The following is a 17923-nucleotide window of genomic DNA, read 5'->3' as shown; positions in this document are numbered from 1 at the left end:
AGGGAGATGGAACTTTGTGTTGAAAGTCATATAATGCAATACAGATCCCAGGTCTACAATTGATAATTTGTAGAAGCCAGAGTTAGCTTAAAATACAAATCCTATTAATTAATTTCCAAATGCTTGAAAATTTAAGTACAGATGACTAACGGACTCATCTTATCTCTCGAGGGAGGGAAACTGTGAATTCTCCAGAGGTTGGGGAGTGGATGGGGAACAGGCAGTTGGAATTGCACCAAATGAGTCAGAGAAAGGCAGAGGTGGGGAGCGGAGGCAGGGCCACGTAGGATAGTAATTCAACCCATTTGCCTCGCGGTTGATAGGCTTGATAGGGCACAAAGACAAACTAGGAGGTCAACAAAATGGTTGTCACAACTCTGGCAGCACTGACCCAGGCAAAAGGGGAAAGGAGTTACCTAGGTAAGGAGAGAAAAAGGTACGTGGAGAGAAAACTATGGAAGCCTGACATTAAGTTCTCACAAAGGCACATATCCTCCCAGAAGTTTTCCTTGAGTAAGCCCTTCTTTCCTCTTCTCCACTCCCTTCTGTGTTGCCTTAACTTGTTCCCTTTATTCATCCCCCCTCCGACCCATAGCATGCATCAATCAATCAATCAATCAATCGTATTTATTGAGCACTTACTATGTGCAGAGCACTGTACTAAGCGCTTGGGAAGCACAAATTGGCAACACATAGAGACAGTCCCTACCCAACAGTGGGCTCACAGTCTAAAAGGGGGAGACAGAGAACAGAACCAAACATACCAACAAAATAAAATAAATAGGATAGAAATGTACAAGTAAGATAAATAAATAAATAAATAAATAAATAGAGTAATAAATATGTACAAGCATATATACATATATACAGGTGCTGTGGGGAAGGGAAGGAGGTAAGATGGGGGGATGAAGAGGGGGACGAGGGGGAGAGGAAGGAAGGGGCTCAGTCTGGGAAGGCCTCCTGGAGGAGGTGAGCTCTCAGCAGAGCCTTGAAGGGAGGAAGAGAGCTAGCTTGGCGGAGGGGCAGAGGGAGGGCATTCCAGGCCCAGGGATGACGTGGGCCGGGGGTCGACGGCGGGAGAGGCGAGAACGAGGTACAGTGAGGAGATTAGCGGTGGAGGAGCGGAGGTTGCGGGCTGGGCAGTAGAAGGAGAGAAGGGAGGTGAGGTAGGAGGGGGCGAGGTGATGGAGAGCCTTGAAGCCCAGGGTGAGGAGTTTCTGCCTGATGCATGTACATATCTATAATTTTAATTATTTATGTTATTGTCTGTCTTTCCCTCTAGACTGTAAGTTCATTGTAGGCAGAGAATGTGTCAGTTCTATTGTTATATTGTACTCTCCCAAGCGCTTAGTACAGTGCTCTGCACACAGTAGCACTCCATAAATACACCTGACTGCCTGACTGCCTGACTTCATCATTAATGTTGCTTAAGTACAGTGCTGAGTGCACTGTAAGTACTGTAAATACCATTAACACTGTATTAAGTGCACTATACTTACACACTTGGGAAAGTATAATTCAAGAGTTGATTGGCATATCCCCTGTCCTCACTGAATTTACACTGTAAAGGAGAAGACAGACAATAATGCAAATAAATAATTTACAATGTATAACAGAGATAAATTTGCAAATGCTGTGGAGCTGAAGGCTGGGGCCATATCAAGTGCCCATAGGTCACAAATGCAAGTGCAAGAACCCTAAGAACTTGTACTTCCTTGTTCTCATGGACAAGAAGCAGTGTGGCTTAATGGATAGAGCACGGGCCTGGGAGCCCGAATGACCTGAGTTGTAATCCCAGCTCTGCCCATGTCTGCTGTGTGACCTTGGGTAAGTCACTTAACTTCTCTGGGCCTCAGTTAACTCATCTGTAAAATGGGGATTAAGAGTGTGAGCCCCATGTGGGACAGGGGCTATGTCCAACCGGATTGACTTGATCTACCCCAGTGTTTAGAACAGTACTTGGCACCGTTAAATACTTTCTATGTGACAAGAAATGTTCTAAACACTAGGGTAGATCAATTCTTTCAAGTTGGACATAGTGCTTAACAAGTACCATTATTATTAATACTTACGATTGTTTTTGTTAGAGGCATTATGGCTTAGATTCAGCCATGGCTAGATCTTTCAATTCTAGTCATGCCTCAGGCTGATTGTGTGACCTTGTATAAGTCACTTAACCTTTTTATCACAGTTTCAGTAAGAAGGGATAAAATACCTGCTCTTACTGCCTCTTAGATCATGAACCCTCAAATGACTTAGGGATCATCTTTGTTCTGATTTTCTTATATATCTTGTATCTAACACTGAGCTTGGCATAAAGTAAACATTAAACTATTAAATATATTTCTTTCCACAGGGCTCAATCTTCCCTCCTTTTGAAAATGCACATGTCCATCCTGGTGTTAGAGGTATTGAAGTGGCAATGTGGGCCAGAGCCAAGTTTGTAACATTAAACTCATACCTTCTATGGGCTTCCTGAGGGCAAAGACTGTTAATAATAATGATAATAATAATAATAGTAATAATAGCATTTGTTAAGCACTTATTGTGTGCCAGCCACTGTACTAAGTGCTGGATCTGTCTTTCTATGCTTGAATTTCCTCTGTGGGCTAGAGATGACTCAGGGATGTGATCTTCCAATAAGTATTACTCTTATTACTCTTACATGGTGAACAATAATAATAATTGTAGCATTTGTTAGGCACTTACTAGGTGCCAGACATGGTACTGTGCACCGAGGTGGATATAGGCAAAGCAGATGGGACACAATCCCTGTCCCACATGGGGCTCACAGTCTCAATCTCCATTTTACAGATGAGGAAATTGAGTCCCAGAGAAGTGAAATGACTTGCCCAAGATCATACAGCAGACAAGTGGCAGAGGCAGGATTGGAACTCATGATCTTCTGACTCAGAGGTCGATACTCTATCCCCTGGGCCATCAATGATGATGATAATGATGATGATGAAGAGGAGAAGGACATGAGAAGGAGTAAGGTTGATAATTATTTTGATGATGGTGACTAGGGAGAATGGACTGACCCTCCCTACAGCAGGCTCAAGTCTAGTGTCCCTTCTCCCCAGCTCTGTCCCTCAACATCCTGCCCCAGGATGGTCCCACACTGGTGTTCCCCAGAGCATTCCCATGGCAATCAATCAACCAAACAATCAATGGCATTTGAGTGTTCGACACTGTACTAAGCAAATGGGAAAATGTAACTGCAAGAGACATGTTCGCTACCCTCAAGGAACTTACCATTTAATGGGGAGATGTTATTTACAAGCAGTATAACCTAGAAGAAAAAGGATAAATCAGGAAGTAGTACAAACATATCAGCATGAAACAGTCGAACAAATAATTGAATGTACACATTAATTCAAAAGCTTAGTACACTGCTCTGCACATAGTAAGCGCTCAATAAATACGATTGATGATTAATATATGAATAGAATACATACATAAATAAAAATGTATGTACATGAGTGTCATAGGTAATACTGAAGTGCACAGGTTTGTTAAGTGTGGGTGCTGGGCTGACAAAATTGGAATGTTGGGAAATAATTAAAAAAGGCTTCCTGTAGGCAGTGAGATACTAGGAGGACTTTGAAAATGGGGAAAGCAAATTGGGTTTGGAACAGGGGGCTCCTCCAGATAATAGATTCTTCTACAGTAAATAACAGATGAACCTCAGTCCACTCTCAAAGTCTTTGGGACTGAGAATCTTTGTGAAATAATTTATTAGATAGTCAAATGATCTCTCAGCATCATTTGCACTCTCTCATATGTGTCAGTCATATTTCTGCTGCAGCACCGAGTGCAGTGAGGGAGTAAGCAGGCAGGAGTGTAACAAACACACTGCAAACTGCACAGAAAGGGATTTGACCATAGAATAGTGTTCAAAATATACTGCAGTCACTTAACCCAGGAGGCAGCTACCTTGATATCCTCTGTAATCTTCACCATCCCTCTAGTCAGTTATTTTTCAGGATTCCTGTTGAGCTTGCCCACCATGTGAAACATCCTGGGTGGTCTACAGTACCCCCGAAGGCATAGATCCAATAGATATTCCATTACTTCTGGCTGTTTCACTTCTTCTACCCACCACCCCTTGCCACCTCCTACCATAATGAAAGGATGGGCAAGAATTTGGGAGAAGGAAGGGGAACACAAATGATAGTAGTTTAAGATGTGTTGCCAGAAACAAGGACGTCTCTTGGGTGAGAGAGCCAGGGTGGACATCCCATTTTGGTCCTTGTTTTCAATCAATCAATCACTCAATCACCTTGTCCCCTTCTTACCTCACCTCACTACTCTCCTACTACAATCCAGCCTGCCCACTTTGCTCCTGCAATGCCAATCTACTCATCAAACCTCAATCATATCTACCTCACCACCTACCTTCTTGCCCATGTCCTGCCCCTGGCCTGGAGTACTCTCCCTTTTCATATTCACCCATCCTGCTGCCAGCACTCACTCTCCAGCTGCTGGAGATAATCCAAGGCAAGACGAATGGCTGGGCCTCCCTGTTCCCCAAGGAAGGCCCAATTTCCCTCCTACCAATTATATCCAACTCTTGAGAGAGTTGTTTACACCTGCTGTCTCTTTTTCCTCTTCTCCAATTCTCTCGAGATCTCCTCCAATCTGGCTTCTGTCCCCTTCACTGCATAGAATCAGCCCTATCCAAGGTAACTAATGACAAATTCTGACGGTCTTTACTCCATCATAATCCTCCTAGACCTCCCAGCTGTATTTGACACTGTAGACCATCTCCTTCTTCTGGAAACTTTATCCAACCTTGGATTCACTGACACTGTCCTCTCTTGAGTCTCCTCCTGTCTCTCTAACTACTACTTCTTAATCTTTTTCAATGGCTCCTCTTCTGCCTCCCACACTCTGACAGTAAGAGTCCCTCAAGGCTCAGTTCTAGGTCCACTTCTATTCTCTATCTACACCCACTCCCTTGGAGAACTCACTTGCTCCCATGGCTTCCATTACCATCTCTGTGCAGTTGATTCCCAAATCTACATCTCCAGCCCTGACATCTCCTTCCCTGCAATCTCTCATTTCCTCTTGCTTTCAAGGCTGTGTCTAATATATCTAATATCCCACCGAAACCACAAATTAAATATGTCCAAAACTAAACTCCTTATTTTCCCTCCAAAATCCTGCCCCCACGTCTTTCCTATCACTGTAGACAACACTACTACCCTCCCTACCTCAGAAGCCCATAACCTTGGCGTTGTCCTTGCCTCATTTCTCTCATTCCATCCTCATATTCAGTGTCAGCTAATCCAGTCAGTTCAACTTTCACGTCATTGCTAATATAAACCCTTTCCTCTACATCCAAACAGCTACTATACTGGTCCAAGCCCTTATCTCATCCCACCTTGACTACTCTATTTGCCTCCTCACTGACCTCCTAGCTACCTGGCTCTCCTAACTCCAATCCATACTTCACTCTGCTTCCTGGATCATTTATCAACAAAAATGTTCAGTTTATGACTCTCCATTTCTCAAGAATCTTGGATGGCTCCCCATTCACCTCTGCATCAGACAGAACCTCCTTACCATTGACTTTAAAGCACTCGAACAGCTTGGCCCATCCTACCTCAACTCACTAATCTTCTACCAGAGCCAAGCCCGCACACTCCGTTCCTCTAGTGTTAGCTTATTCACTGTGCTCCGATCTCATCTATCTCTCTATCCATGTCCTCTCCCTAGCTTGGAACTCCCTCCTCCTCCATATATATCAGACCACCACCCTCTCCTCTTTCAAAGCATTACAGAGTTCACATAGCCTCCAAGAAGCCTTCCCCAATTAAGCCCTGTATTCCCTTGATGGCTCTCCCTTCTGTGTCGTCTTTGCACTTGGATCTGCGACTTTTGGACATTTAATATTCACGCCACCACCAGCACCATGGAACATATGAACATATCTTTGAATTATATATTATGTTACTTTTTTATTCATATTAGTTTCTGTCTCCTCTAGAACGTAAGCTTGTTGTGGGCAGGGAATGTGTTTGTTATAATTACTATAGTGCACTCTCCCAAGTGCTTAGTACAGTGCTCAGCACACAGTAAGCTCTCAATAAATACAATTAATTGATTGATTGATTGATTGATCATTTACTATGTGCAGATTTCTTAGACCTCCGGCTGCATCTTTTCAGGCTAGCTGTTCTGATCTTTATTCTAAAGCAGCTGCCCCTTCCCAATGCTTTATTTCCTCCAGCTCTACTATGTCCTTCCTAAAACTCCATGAAACAGTCCAGATGAAAGTCTAAGTAGCATGGTTTAAAATATTTCCATAGGTACGCCTTTTGTTATTCTAAACTGTAAGCTCACTGTGGACAGGGAATGTGTTGGTTACGTTGTTATTTTGTACAATAACAATATGATTGAATGATTGATTGACAGCAGTATTTGTTAAGGTCTTACTATGTGTCGGGTATTTAATAAATACCATAAAATATTATGAAAGCAAGAGGCTCACAATGGAAGAATAAAGGCTAGAAAAGGAGGAGGAGATTAGAATTGAATACACCGCTAGGCCTTGCTGCTCCCGGAAGGATCCTCTCCTCAGAGTGCCGCCATAGACGCCCGGGACTCCGTTCCCGAGAGGCCCGCCCGCCCGCCCGCCATCACACTGCGTGGCCCCCGCTGCTGCTGGAAGGATCCTCTCCTCAGAGCGCCGCCATCGACGCCCGGGACTCCGTTCCCGAGAAGCCTGCCCGCCCGCCCGTCCGCCATCACACCGCGCGGCCTTGCTGCTCCGGGAAGGAGTCTCTCCTCAGAGCGCCGCCATAGACGCCCGGGACTCAGTTCCCGAGAGGCCCACCCGCCCGCCCACCATCACACCGCGTGGCCCTGCTGCTCTCGGAAGGCTCCCCGCCTCAGAGCGCCCCCATAGACGCCCCCTGCTTCCACCCCCCCCACTTAAGAGACCTTCCTTACAGTGCTCTGCATCAGGTCCAAGCCCTTCCCGTGGGGAGATGGCAACCATACCCTCTTCCACAACCCTCACGTTAATCCTCTCCCAACCGGCCAAGAGGAGGAATAAAAACTTCGCCCGGGGACCACAGTGGTGTTTCGGACCAACGCTCTCCGCCTGGACCAGAAAACCGTACGGGACCTTCACTTGGACCTGAAATGACGACAGATGCTATTCTCTGTGTGTGTGGCTGAGATGGCCTAAATAAATAACTCTCACCGTGGTGCGTGGTACAGCGTGTTGGGAATTTAGGAAGCCCTTTGGTTTTAGGGTGCTTGTTAAGTCCAGGCGCTGAAGTAGATTCCCCCTTTTAGACTGTGAGCCCACTGTTGGGTAGGGACTGTCTCTATATGTTGCCAATTTGTACTTCCCAAGCGCTTAGTACAGTGCTCTGCACACAGTAAGCGCTCAATAAATACGATTGATGATGATGATGATGCTCCTCCCCCCCCCTTCCCGGTCAATCAATCAATCAATCAATCGTATTTATTGAGCGCTTACTATGTGCAGAGCACTGTACTAAGCGCTTGGGAAGTACAAATTGGCATCACATAGAGACAGTCCCTACCCAACAGTGGGCTCACAGTCTAAAAGGGGGAGACAGAGAACAGAACCAAACATACCAACAAAATAAAATAAGTAGGATAGAAATGTACAAGTAAAATAAATAAATAAATAAATAAATAAATAGAGTAATAAATATGTACAACCATATATACATATATGCAGGTACTGTGGGGAAGGGAAGGAAGTAAGATGGGGGGATGTAGAGGGGGACGAGGGGGAGAGGAAAGAAGGGGCTCAGTCGGGGAAGGCCTCCTGGAGGAGGTGAGCTCTCAGTAGGGCCTTGAAGGGAGGAAGAGAGCTAGCTTGGCGGAGGGGCAGAGGGAGGGCATTACAGGCCCGGGGGATGACGTGGGCCGGGGGTCGATGGCGGGACAGGCGAGAGCGAGGTACAGTGAGGAGATTAGTGGTGGAGGAGCGGAGGGTGCGGGCTGGGCAGTAGAAGGAGAGAAGGGAGGTGAGGTAGGAGGGGGCGAGGTGATGGAGAGCCTTGAAGCCCAGGGTGAGGAGTTTCTGCCTGATGCGCAGATTGATTGGTAGCCACTGGAGATTTTTGAGGAGGGGAGTAATATGTCCAGAGCGTTTCTGGACAAAGATAATCCGGGCAGCAGCATGAAGTATGGATTGAAGTGGAGAGAGACACGAGGATGGGAGATCAGAGAGAAGGCTAGTGCAGTAGTCCAGACGGGATAGGATGAGAGCTTGAATGAGCAGGGTAGCGGTTTGGATGGAGAGGAAAGGGCGGACCTTGGCAATGTTGCAGAGCTGAGACCGGCAGGTTTTGGTGACGGCTTGGATGTGGGGGTGAATGAGAGAGCGGAGTCGAGGATGACACCAAGGTTGCGGGCTTGTGAGACGGGAAGGATTGTAGTGCCGTCAACAGAGATGGGAAAGTCAGGGAGAGGACAAGGTTTGGGAGGGAAGACAAGGAGCTCAGTCTTCGACATGTTGAACTTTAGGTGGCGGGCGGACATCCAGATGGAGATGTCCTGAAGGCAGGAGGAGATGCGAGCCTGGAGGGAGGGGGAGAGAGCAGGGTCAGAGATGTAGATCTGGGTGTCATCAGCGTTGAGATGATAGTTGAAGCCGTGGGAGCGAATGAGGTCACCAAGGGAGTGAGTGCATATTGAGAACAGAAGGGGACCAAGCACTGAACCTTGGGGAACCCCCACAGTAAGCGGATGGGAGGGGGAGGAGGAGCCTGCAAAAGAGACTGAGAAAGAACGACCGGAGAGATAAGAGGAGAACCAGGAGAGGACGGAGTCTGTGAAGCCAAGGTCAGATAACGTGTTGAGGAGAAGGGGGTGGTCCACAGTGTCAAAGGCAGCTGAGAGGTCGAGGAGGATTAGGACAGAGTATGAGCCGTTGGATTTGGCAAGCAAATCCTACCTGACTCTCCGGTCCTGCCTGACTCTCCCCCCCGCTCCCCACCCCGGGAAAAAGGCCCTTGTTAACACCATGTTACATTAACGGCAACCTCATTTGCACCTACTCAGCCCTCCCATGCTAGTTGGCTGTTCGCTCCTCTCCCCAGGTATCTCTGCTCCCTGACCCCTCTTAACAGGCCCACCCTACTCCAGCACATAATAGTTTGTATCTGCTCTCTGTGACATCATTATCTGCCAAATTTATTATTGCCATAGCATATTGATTGTTTAACTACACCCTGTGATCCCATCGCCTACCTATATCATTGCTACTGTTTTATTGCTCTGCACCTCAATTGTTAACCTCCCGCTGTACTGTCACTTGCCCTGCTGACCTCACCATGAACTTTCAATTCCCTTGCTCCCAACTGCCATCCCCATTTCTCACCTTCCCCTTCCCCTCTCCCACCCAGCTTTTTCCCTCCCTCTCCCCCACCAAGACCACTCCCCCTCACCCCCTACCAAGGATCCCTCTGTACCAGTGCCAGTCCTCTACTCCTCCCTCCCGGCCCCCTCCCTCCCCTTCTCCCCACCCCCACCCCATCCCACTTCTCCTTTCCCATCGCCACCCCTCTTCCCACTCTCCCCACCCAGGCCCCCGCCAACTCATCCCAATCCAAACCCTCCCCCCCCCGCACCCTTCCCCCTCCCTCTCCCCCCCGACAGCTGCTGCCAAGTGTGGCCTCTGGAACCCCCACTACGTTTTAAGTAAGATCCCTTTCATCCTGGACCTATTCCTTTCCAGCTCTCTACTCCTCCTCGCCCTAACTGAAACATGGCTGTCTCAAGACGACACGGTCTCTTCGGCTGCCCTCTCCAGTGGAGGCCTCTTCTTCTCCCACTCCCCCGGACTCACCGGAAAAGGAGGAGGTGTCGGTTTCCTTCTCGCCCCCCAATGTCGCTTTCGCACTATCCCTCCTCCCCCCTCCCTTTCCTTCCCTTCCTTTGAAGCCCACATTATTTGCCTCTACCACCCCCTCCAGATTCCTGTAGCCGTCATCTACCGCCCTCCCGGCCCCACTTCCAACTTCTTTAACGACTTTGACCCCTTCCTCACCTTCCTTCTCTCCTTCTCCATGCCCACTCTGATCCTCGGAGACTTCAACATCCACATGGATATCCCTGATGACTCCTCTGCCGCCCGCCTTCTATCTCTCCTCGACGCTGCCAACCTCTTCCTCCACCCCACCTCACCCACTCACCAACTTGGTCATACCCTCGACCTCATCATCTCCTATCGCTGCACTGTGTCCACCCTCACCAACTCGGAAATCCCTCTCTCTGATCATAATCTTCTCACCTGCCTCCGCACTCACACTCCTTTCCCCTGTAAATCCATATTACTCCCTCACAGAGATCTCCACTCTCTTGACCCCATCCATCTTTCGGAGCGCCTCACATCACACCTCGCCGCCCTCTCCTCTCTACCCAGTCTTGATGATCAGATTACTGCTCTCAACTCTACCCTTTCTACTCAGCTAGACTCACTCGCTCCCCTTTCCGTTCACCGCTCTCGTACCACTAACCCACAGCCCTGGATCACTGCCACTGTCCGCCTCCTTCGCTCTTATGCTCGAGCTGCCGAACGCTGCTGGCGAAAGTCTAAACACCATGCCAACCTCGTTCTCTGAACATCTTCACTGCCATGCAGTCCATGATCAGGGCCATGGAGACCCTGAAGATCCTGTACAAGTACGAACAGAACAAGGCCAATGCCCTGCTGATCCGGGAGGTGGATGTAGAAAAGGTCACGACGTTTGAGCAGCCATATGTAAGTGCAATTAAGACTCTGTGGAATGACCCTGGAATCCAGGAGTGTTACGACCGAAGGCGAGAATAACAGCTCTCCGATTCAGCTAAATACTACCTAACTGACGTAGACCGAATTGCCACCATAGGGTACTTACTGACTCAACAGAATGTGCTGCGGGTGCGAGTCCCCACCACTGGGATCATAGAGTACCCTTTTGACCTAGAGAACATCATTTTCAGAATGGTAGATGTTGGCGGTCAGAGATCGGAACGGAGGAAGTGGATCCACTGCTTTGAAAATGTGACCTCCATCATGTTTTAAGTAGCCCTTAGTGAATATGACCAAGTTCTGGTGTAGTCGGATAATGAGCCCAGCCCACACCCTCCGCTCCTCTGTCGCTAATCTCCTCACCGTGCCTCGTTCTCACCTGTCCCGCCGTCATCCCCCTGGCCTGGAATGCCCCCCCTCTGCCCATCCGCCAAGCTAGCTCTCTTCAAGGCCCTACTGAGAGCTCACCTCCTCCAGGAGGACTTCCCAGACTGAGCCCCCTCCTTCCTCTCCTCCTCATCCCCCTCTCCATCCCCCCGTCTTACCTCCTTCCCTTCCCCACAGCACCTGTATATATGTATATATGTTTGTACATATTCATTACTCTATTTATTTTACTTGTATATATCTATTCTATTTATTTGATTTTGTTAATATGTTTGGTTTTGTTCTCTGTCTCCGCCTTCTAGACTGTGAGCACACTGTTGGGTAGGAACTGTCTCTATATGTTGCCAACTTGTACTTCCCAAGCGCTTAACAGTGCTCTGCACACAGTAAGCGCTCAATAAATACGATTGATTGATTGATTGATTGATTGATCTTTTCCTGCCTTAACTCAGCCCTATCTTCTGCCAGACAAAACTATTTCTCCTCCCTTATTGACACACATGTCCATCACCCCCGCAAGCTCTTCCGTACATTCAACTCCCTTCTCAGGCCCCCGGTTCCTCCCCCTCCTCCTTCCCTCACCCCCAACGATCTGGCCTCATAGTTCATTAACAAAATTAAATCCATCATTAACTCCCTACTCAGCCCTCCCATGCTAGTTGGCTGTTCCCTCCTCTCCCCAGGTTTCTCTGCTCCCTGACCCCCCTTAACAGGCCCACCCTACTCCAGCACATACTAGTTTGTATCTGCTCTCTGTGACATCATTATCTGCCAAATTTATTATTGCCATAGCATATTGATGATGATACCTCCCCAAAGTCACTTCCCCGCCTTCTCCAACCCCCCGGCTCTCAACACTCTCTGCTACTCTCCCATCCTTCCCAGCAGTATCCTCAGAGAAGTTTTCCTCCCTCCTCTCAAGTGGTACTCCGGCCACCTGTGCTTCTGACCCCATTCCCTCTCATCTCATGAAATCTCTCGCTCCATCCCTTCTTCCCTCCTTAACTTCCATCTTCAACTGCTCACTCTCCACTGGTTCCTTCCCCTCTGCCTTCAAACATGCCCCTGTCTCTCCCATCCTAAAAAAACCCTCTCTTGACCCCACCTCACCTTCTAGTTATCGTCCCATATCCCTCCTACCATTCCTTTCCAAACTCCTTGAACGAGTTGTCTACACGCGCTGCCTAGAATTCCTCAACAACAACTCTCTCCTCCTTGCCCTCCAGTTTGGCTTCCGTCCCCTACATTCCACGGAAACTGCCCTCTCAAAGGTCACCAATGACCTCCTGCTTGCCAAATCCAACGGCTCCTACTCTGTCCTAATCCTCCTCGACCTCTCAGCTGCCTTCGACACTGTGGACCACCCCCTTCTCCTCAACACGCTATCTGACCTTGGCTTCACAGACTCCGTCCTCTCCTGGTTCTCCTCTTATCTCTCCGGTCGTTCATTCTCAGTCTCTTTTGCAGGCTTCTCCTCCCCCTCCCATCCCCTTACTGTGGGGGTTCCCCGAGGTTCAGTGCTTGGTCCCCTTCTGTTCTCGATCTACACGCACTCCCTTGGTGACCTCATTCGCTCCCACGGCTTCAACTATCATCTCTACGCTGAGGTCACCCAGATCTACATCTCTGCCCCTGCTCTCTCCCTCTCTCTCCAGGCTCGCATCTCCTCCTGCCTTCAGGACATCTCCATCTGGATGTCTGCCGGCCACCTAAAACTCAACATGTCCAAGACTGAACTCCTTGTCTTCCCTCCCAAACCCTGCCCTCTCCCTGACTTTCCCTTCTCTGTTGACGGCACTACCATCCTTCCCGTTTCACAAGCTCGCAACCTTGGTGTCATCCTCGACTCCGCTCTCTCATTCACCCCTCACATCCAAGCCGTCACCAAAACCTGCCGGTCTCAGCTCTGCAACATTGCCAAGATCCGCCCTTTCCTCTCCATCCATACCGCTACCCTGCTCGTTCAAGCTCTCATCCTATCCCGTCTGGACTACTGCATCAGCTTTCTCTCTGATCTCCCATCCTCGTGTCTCTCCCCACTTCAATCAATACTTCATGCTGCTGCCCGGATTGCCTTTGTCCAGAAACGCTCTGGGCATGTTAATCCCCTCCTCAAAAATCTCCAGTGGCTACCAATCAATCTGCGCATCAGGCAGAAACCCCTCACCCTCGGATTTAAGGCTGTCCATCACCTCGCCCCCTCCTACCTCACCTCCCTTCTCTCCTTCTACATCCCAACCCGCACCCTCCGCTCCTGTGCTGCTAATCCCCTCAACGTACCTCGTTCTCACCTGTCCCGCCATTGACCCCCGGCTCACGTCTTCTCCCGGGCCTGGAATGCCCTCCCTCTGCCCATCCGCCAAGCTAACTCTCTTCCTCCCTTCAAGGCCCTACTGAGAGCTCACCTCCTCCAGGAGGCCTTCCCAGACTGAGCCCCTTCCTTCCTCTCCCCCTCGTCCCCCTCTCCATCCCCCCATCTTACTTCCTTCCCTTCCCCACAGCACCTGCATATATGTATATATGTTTGTACATATTTATTACTCTATTTATTTATTTATTTATTTTACTGTACATATCTATTCTATTTATTTTATTTTCTTGGTATGTTTGGTTTTGCTCTCTGTCTCCCCCTTTTAGACTGTGAGCCCACTATTGGTTAGAGACTGTCTCTATATGTTGCCAACTTGTACTTCCCAAGCGCTTAGTACAGTGCTATGCACACAGTAAGCGCTTGATAAATACGAATGATGATGATGAATACATAAGAAGAAATGAAATAGAAAAAGGAAAGTTTTCATGAAAAGACAAGACCAGTGATCAATACAAAACCAACAAATAATTGTGACTGAAGGATCAGTGTTTTAGGCTCCTCGTGTCTCAGCTAGGGCTGGTAAGAGCCCAAAAGTCACAACAGCCATGTCCACAGGCACCACGACATTTGAAAAGTGGTTACAGGAACGTTAATGCTGCTTCCTCATGCTGGCCACCTGGAGGAGGATTTGATGGGATTCCAAAATTGTATGGGGTTTGGGCAGTCTCTCTTTACCAGGTAGCTGTCCAATGGTAAAAGAGCAATGAGAACCTCAAGCTGATGCTTCTTTTCCCTCACTGAAGGCACATAGAAAGCAGAACTAGCCTCCTTTCTGTTGGGAGCAGGTCTATATTGAGGGGAATTGAATCAATCAGTCAATAGCATTTATTTTGCATCTACTATGAAGAAAACATTGTAATAAGTCCTTGTAATAAGACAATCCCTGTCTTATAGGGATTTACTGAATATAGTCAAAGTGCTCACTCTGAATCCATTGTTTGGGCTAATGGAGGAATAGTTCATTCTCCATAGATTCTGAAAGCAGGAAGGGCTCAGACCTAACTGTATGTGTTGCTTTTTTACTTTTCCCCACGGAAAACGAGGAATAGAGGACAGATTTACCACAGCTCAAAGGGGATAATCCCTTGGTCCAGCCTGTCGAGTCTACATGAGCCCAAGCAGAATGTTTTGACACACTCTTCTTGCTAAATAATCTGTTAGTCAATCAACTGTATATATTGAGTGCTCACTGTGATTATTCATTCATTCATTCAATCATATTTATTGAGCATTTACTGTGTTTAGAACACTACACTAAGAACTTGGAAAGTACAATTCAGCAAAAAATAGAGGTAATGCCTGCCCAACAATGGGCTTACAGTCTAGTAGGGGAGCGACAGTCATCAAAACAAGTTCGCAATCATCAGTAACATCGATATAAAGAAATACAATTATAGATATATACACATCATTAATAAAATAAATAGAATAATAAATATATACATGCATACATACATACATACAAGTGCTGTGGGGCAAGGAGTAGGGTAGAGCAGAGGGAGTGAGCACTGAACTGAGGGCTTGGGAGAATACAGAGTTGGTAGACACATTCCCCGCTCAAAGCAAACTTCCAGTATATAGGGGGAGACAGAAATTAACAAAAATTAATAAATTTAACTGTGGGTATGTACATATGTACTATGGGGCTGGAGGGGGGTAAAAAAAGACTGCAAATCCTAATGAAAGGCCTGCTTGAAAGGGAGTGGGAGAAGAGGAAATGAGGGCTTAGTCAAGGACGGCCTCTTGGAGGAAATGTGTTGTTAGTAAGGTTTGTAAGGTGGGAAGAGTCAATGTCTATCAACAAATACGTGGAAGCTGAGAACACTCTTTAGAGTCTGGACATGATTTGGCTGTTTGGAACGTGGCATGAGCCTTGGCATGGACTGGATGCTTTAAAGAATGCTGCATCTCTTCTCTCAGGCTCGGCGGTTTGCCCTGCAGGAAGACTCTTCTGGTTCTATTGGTGAATCCAAAGGATGGATCCCACGGAGATCATTTTTGGAATCCTGATCCTACTGGTGATCAACCTCGGGGTTTGAGGGAATGTGTTCCTCTTCATGGGTTATGCCTACCTGGTCCCTTCTAACAGAAAGACAAAGCCCTCGGACCTAATCATTGCCCACCTGACCGTGGCCAACACCGTGACCCTTCTGGCCAAGGGCACCCCAGATATCCTGTCAGCCTGGGGACTGATAAATTTCCTGAATGATGTTGGTTGTAAAACCCTCCTTTACCTGTACAGACTGTCCCGAGGCCTGGCCATCTGCACCACCTGCCTCCTGAGCATCTTCTAGGCCCTCACCATCAGTCCCAGCACCTCCGAGTGGACAGGACTTAAAGCTAAATCACCCAAGTGTATCGCCCCACTTGTCTTCCCTCCTGGAACCTTAATATGCTGATGGATGTTACTACACCCATTCTCGTGACAGGTCCGCAGAACAGCACAAGTAGACAAACTGTCAACATTCTGAAATACTTTTCTTCCATTAACATAAGTGCAATAACCACCCTGGTCAGTGCAATCGTGCTCTCCTTTCGGGGTCTGTTTTTGTGGGGCTCATGAGTGGGTCCAACCGTTACATGGTGGTTGCCCAGCACAGACATCACGGGCGTGTCCATCACCTTCGTGGATCTGGCCACTCCTCCAGGGAGATGCCCGAGGTCAGAGCGGCCAGGTGTATTCTTGCCCTGGTGACCCTCTGCATCCTTCTGTATGTGCGGAAGACCATCACCCTAGTTGTTTTAATCAACACTGGAAAAAATTTGCCTCTGCTTCTGAACACATACACATGATTTTGACATTCTCCTTCTCGGCTGTAAGTCCATTCTTGATGATTCATAGTAACAGGAGGATAAGAACCTTCAGGAAGAGCAATTTACCTGTTTGTGGCACTGACCTCTCCCCAGTCCCAGGAAAATGAATTGTTCATTCCCTGTGTTCTGCGCTGAATAAATCATAGAGTTCTGGGAACTGCAGACTCACTGATGTCCTCATTGAGTTAAAGATCATGATTGGCTGACTGAACTCTGTAAATCCATCATTTAGCTTAGGCCTCATCCTCCCTGCTGTCAGGGAGATGTAGCAGCCTGATCTCTGAAACTAAACAAACTGGATAGAGCTCGGCCCTGGGAGTCAGGAAGGCATGGATTCTAATCCCAGCTATGCCACTTGTCTGCTGGGTGACCCTAAGCTAGTGATTTCACTTCTCTGGGCCTCAGTTCCCGGGGATTGAGACTGTGAGCCCCACACAGGACAGGGACTCATTCCAACCAAATTTGCTTGTGTCCACTCCAGCGCTTAGTAAAGTGTCTGGCACATAGTAAATGCTTAACAAATATCATTACTATTTTTATTATTATTATTACTATTGTATATGAACTCTTCAAATTATGCAACCTGAGCTTTATTCTTGACTCTTTATACCTAACAACTATTCAATCCAATCTGTCATTACATCCTATCTTTTGCCCTCATAATTTGTTCTGCATCCATTCTTTGCTGACAGTCCAAATGAACACAGTCCTAATCTAGCTATTCTTCATATCCTGGCTAGACTACTACTATTAAAGAAGCAGCGTGGCTTAGTGGAAAGAGACCGGGCTTGGGGGTCAGAGGACATGGGTTCTAATCCTGGCTCTGCCGCTTGTCTCATGTGTGACCTTGGGCAAGGCACTTAACTTCTCTGTGCCTCAGTTACCTCATCTGTAAAATGGGGATCAAGACTGTAAGCCCCAAGTGGGACATCCCGATTACCTTGAATCTACCCGAGTGCTTAGACGAGTGTCTGGCACACATTAAGTGATGAACAAATGCCATAATCATTACTACTTGACTCTCCTCATTTATCTCCCTTGTTCTAGCCTCTTCCCTCTCTAGTCTATACCTTATTCTGCTGTGCTGGATTATCTTTCCAAACGACCATTCTGCAAATATCTCTCCAGTCAAAAAACTGTCAGTGATTACCTTTCATTTATTCATTCAATCGTATTTATTGAGCACTACTGTGTGCAAAGCACTGCACTAAGCGCTTGGAAAATACAATTCAGCAACAGATAGAGGCAATCCCTACCCAACAACAGGATCATAGTCTAGAAGGGGGAGACAGACAGCAAAACAAAACGAGTAGATTTGCATTGTTAGAATCAAAATAGATAAATAGAATTATATATATGCACATCATTAATAAAATAAATAGGATAATAAATATGTACAAATATTCACAAGTGCTGTGGGGATGGGAAGGGGGTAGAATGGAGGGAGGGAGTGGGGCGATGGGGAGGGGATGAGGAGCAGAGGGAAAGGGGGCTCAGTCTGGGAAGTCCTCTTGGAGGAGGTGAGCCTTCAGTAGCACTTTGAAGGGGGGGGAAGAGTGATTGTT

The 17923-nt window shown here is 47.5% G+C and overlaps 1 pseudogene; it reads left to right on the top strand.

Moving 5' to 3' along the window:
* The first annotated feature begins 10609 nt into the window (after positions 1 to 10609).
* On the top strand, positions 10610 to 11095 carry LOC119922850 (annotated as a pseudogene).
* The last annotated feature ends 6828 nt before the right edge of the window (positions 11096 to 17923 follow it).

The sequence above is a fragment of the Tachyglossus aculeatus genome, unplaced genomic scaffold, assembly GCF_015852505.1.
Source record: "Tachyglossus aculeatus isolate mTacAcu1 unplaced genomic scaffold, mTacAcu1.pri scaffold_127_arrow_ctg1, whole genome shotgun sequence".
Classification (NCBI taxonomy): Eukaryota; Metazoa; Chordata; class Mammalia; order Monotremata; family Tachyglossidae; genus Tachyglossus; species Tachyglossus aculeatus.
This window is presented reverse-complemented; position numbering and strand designations above follow the sequence as displayed.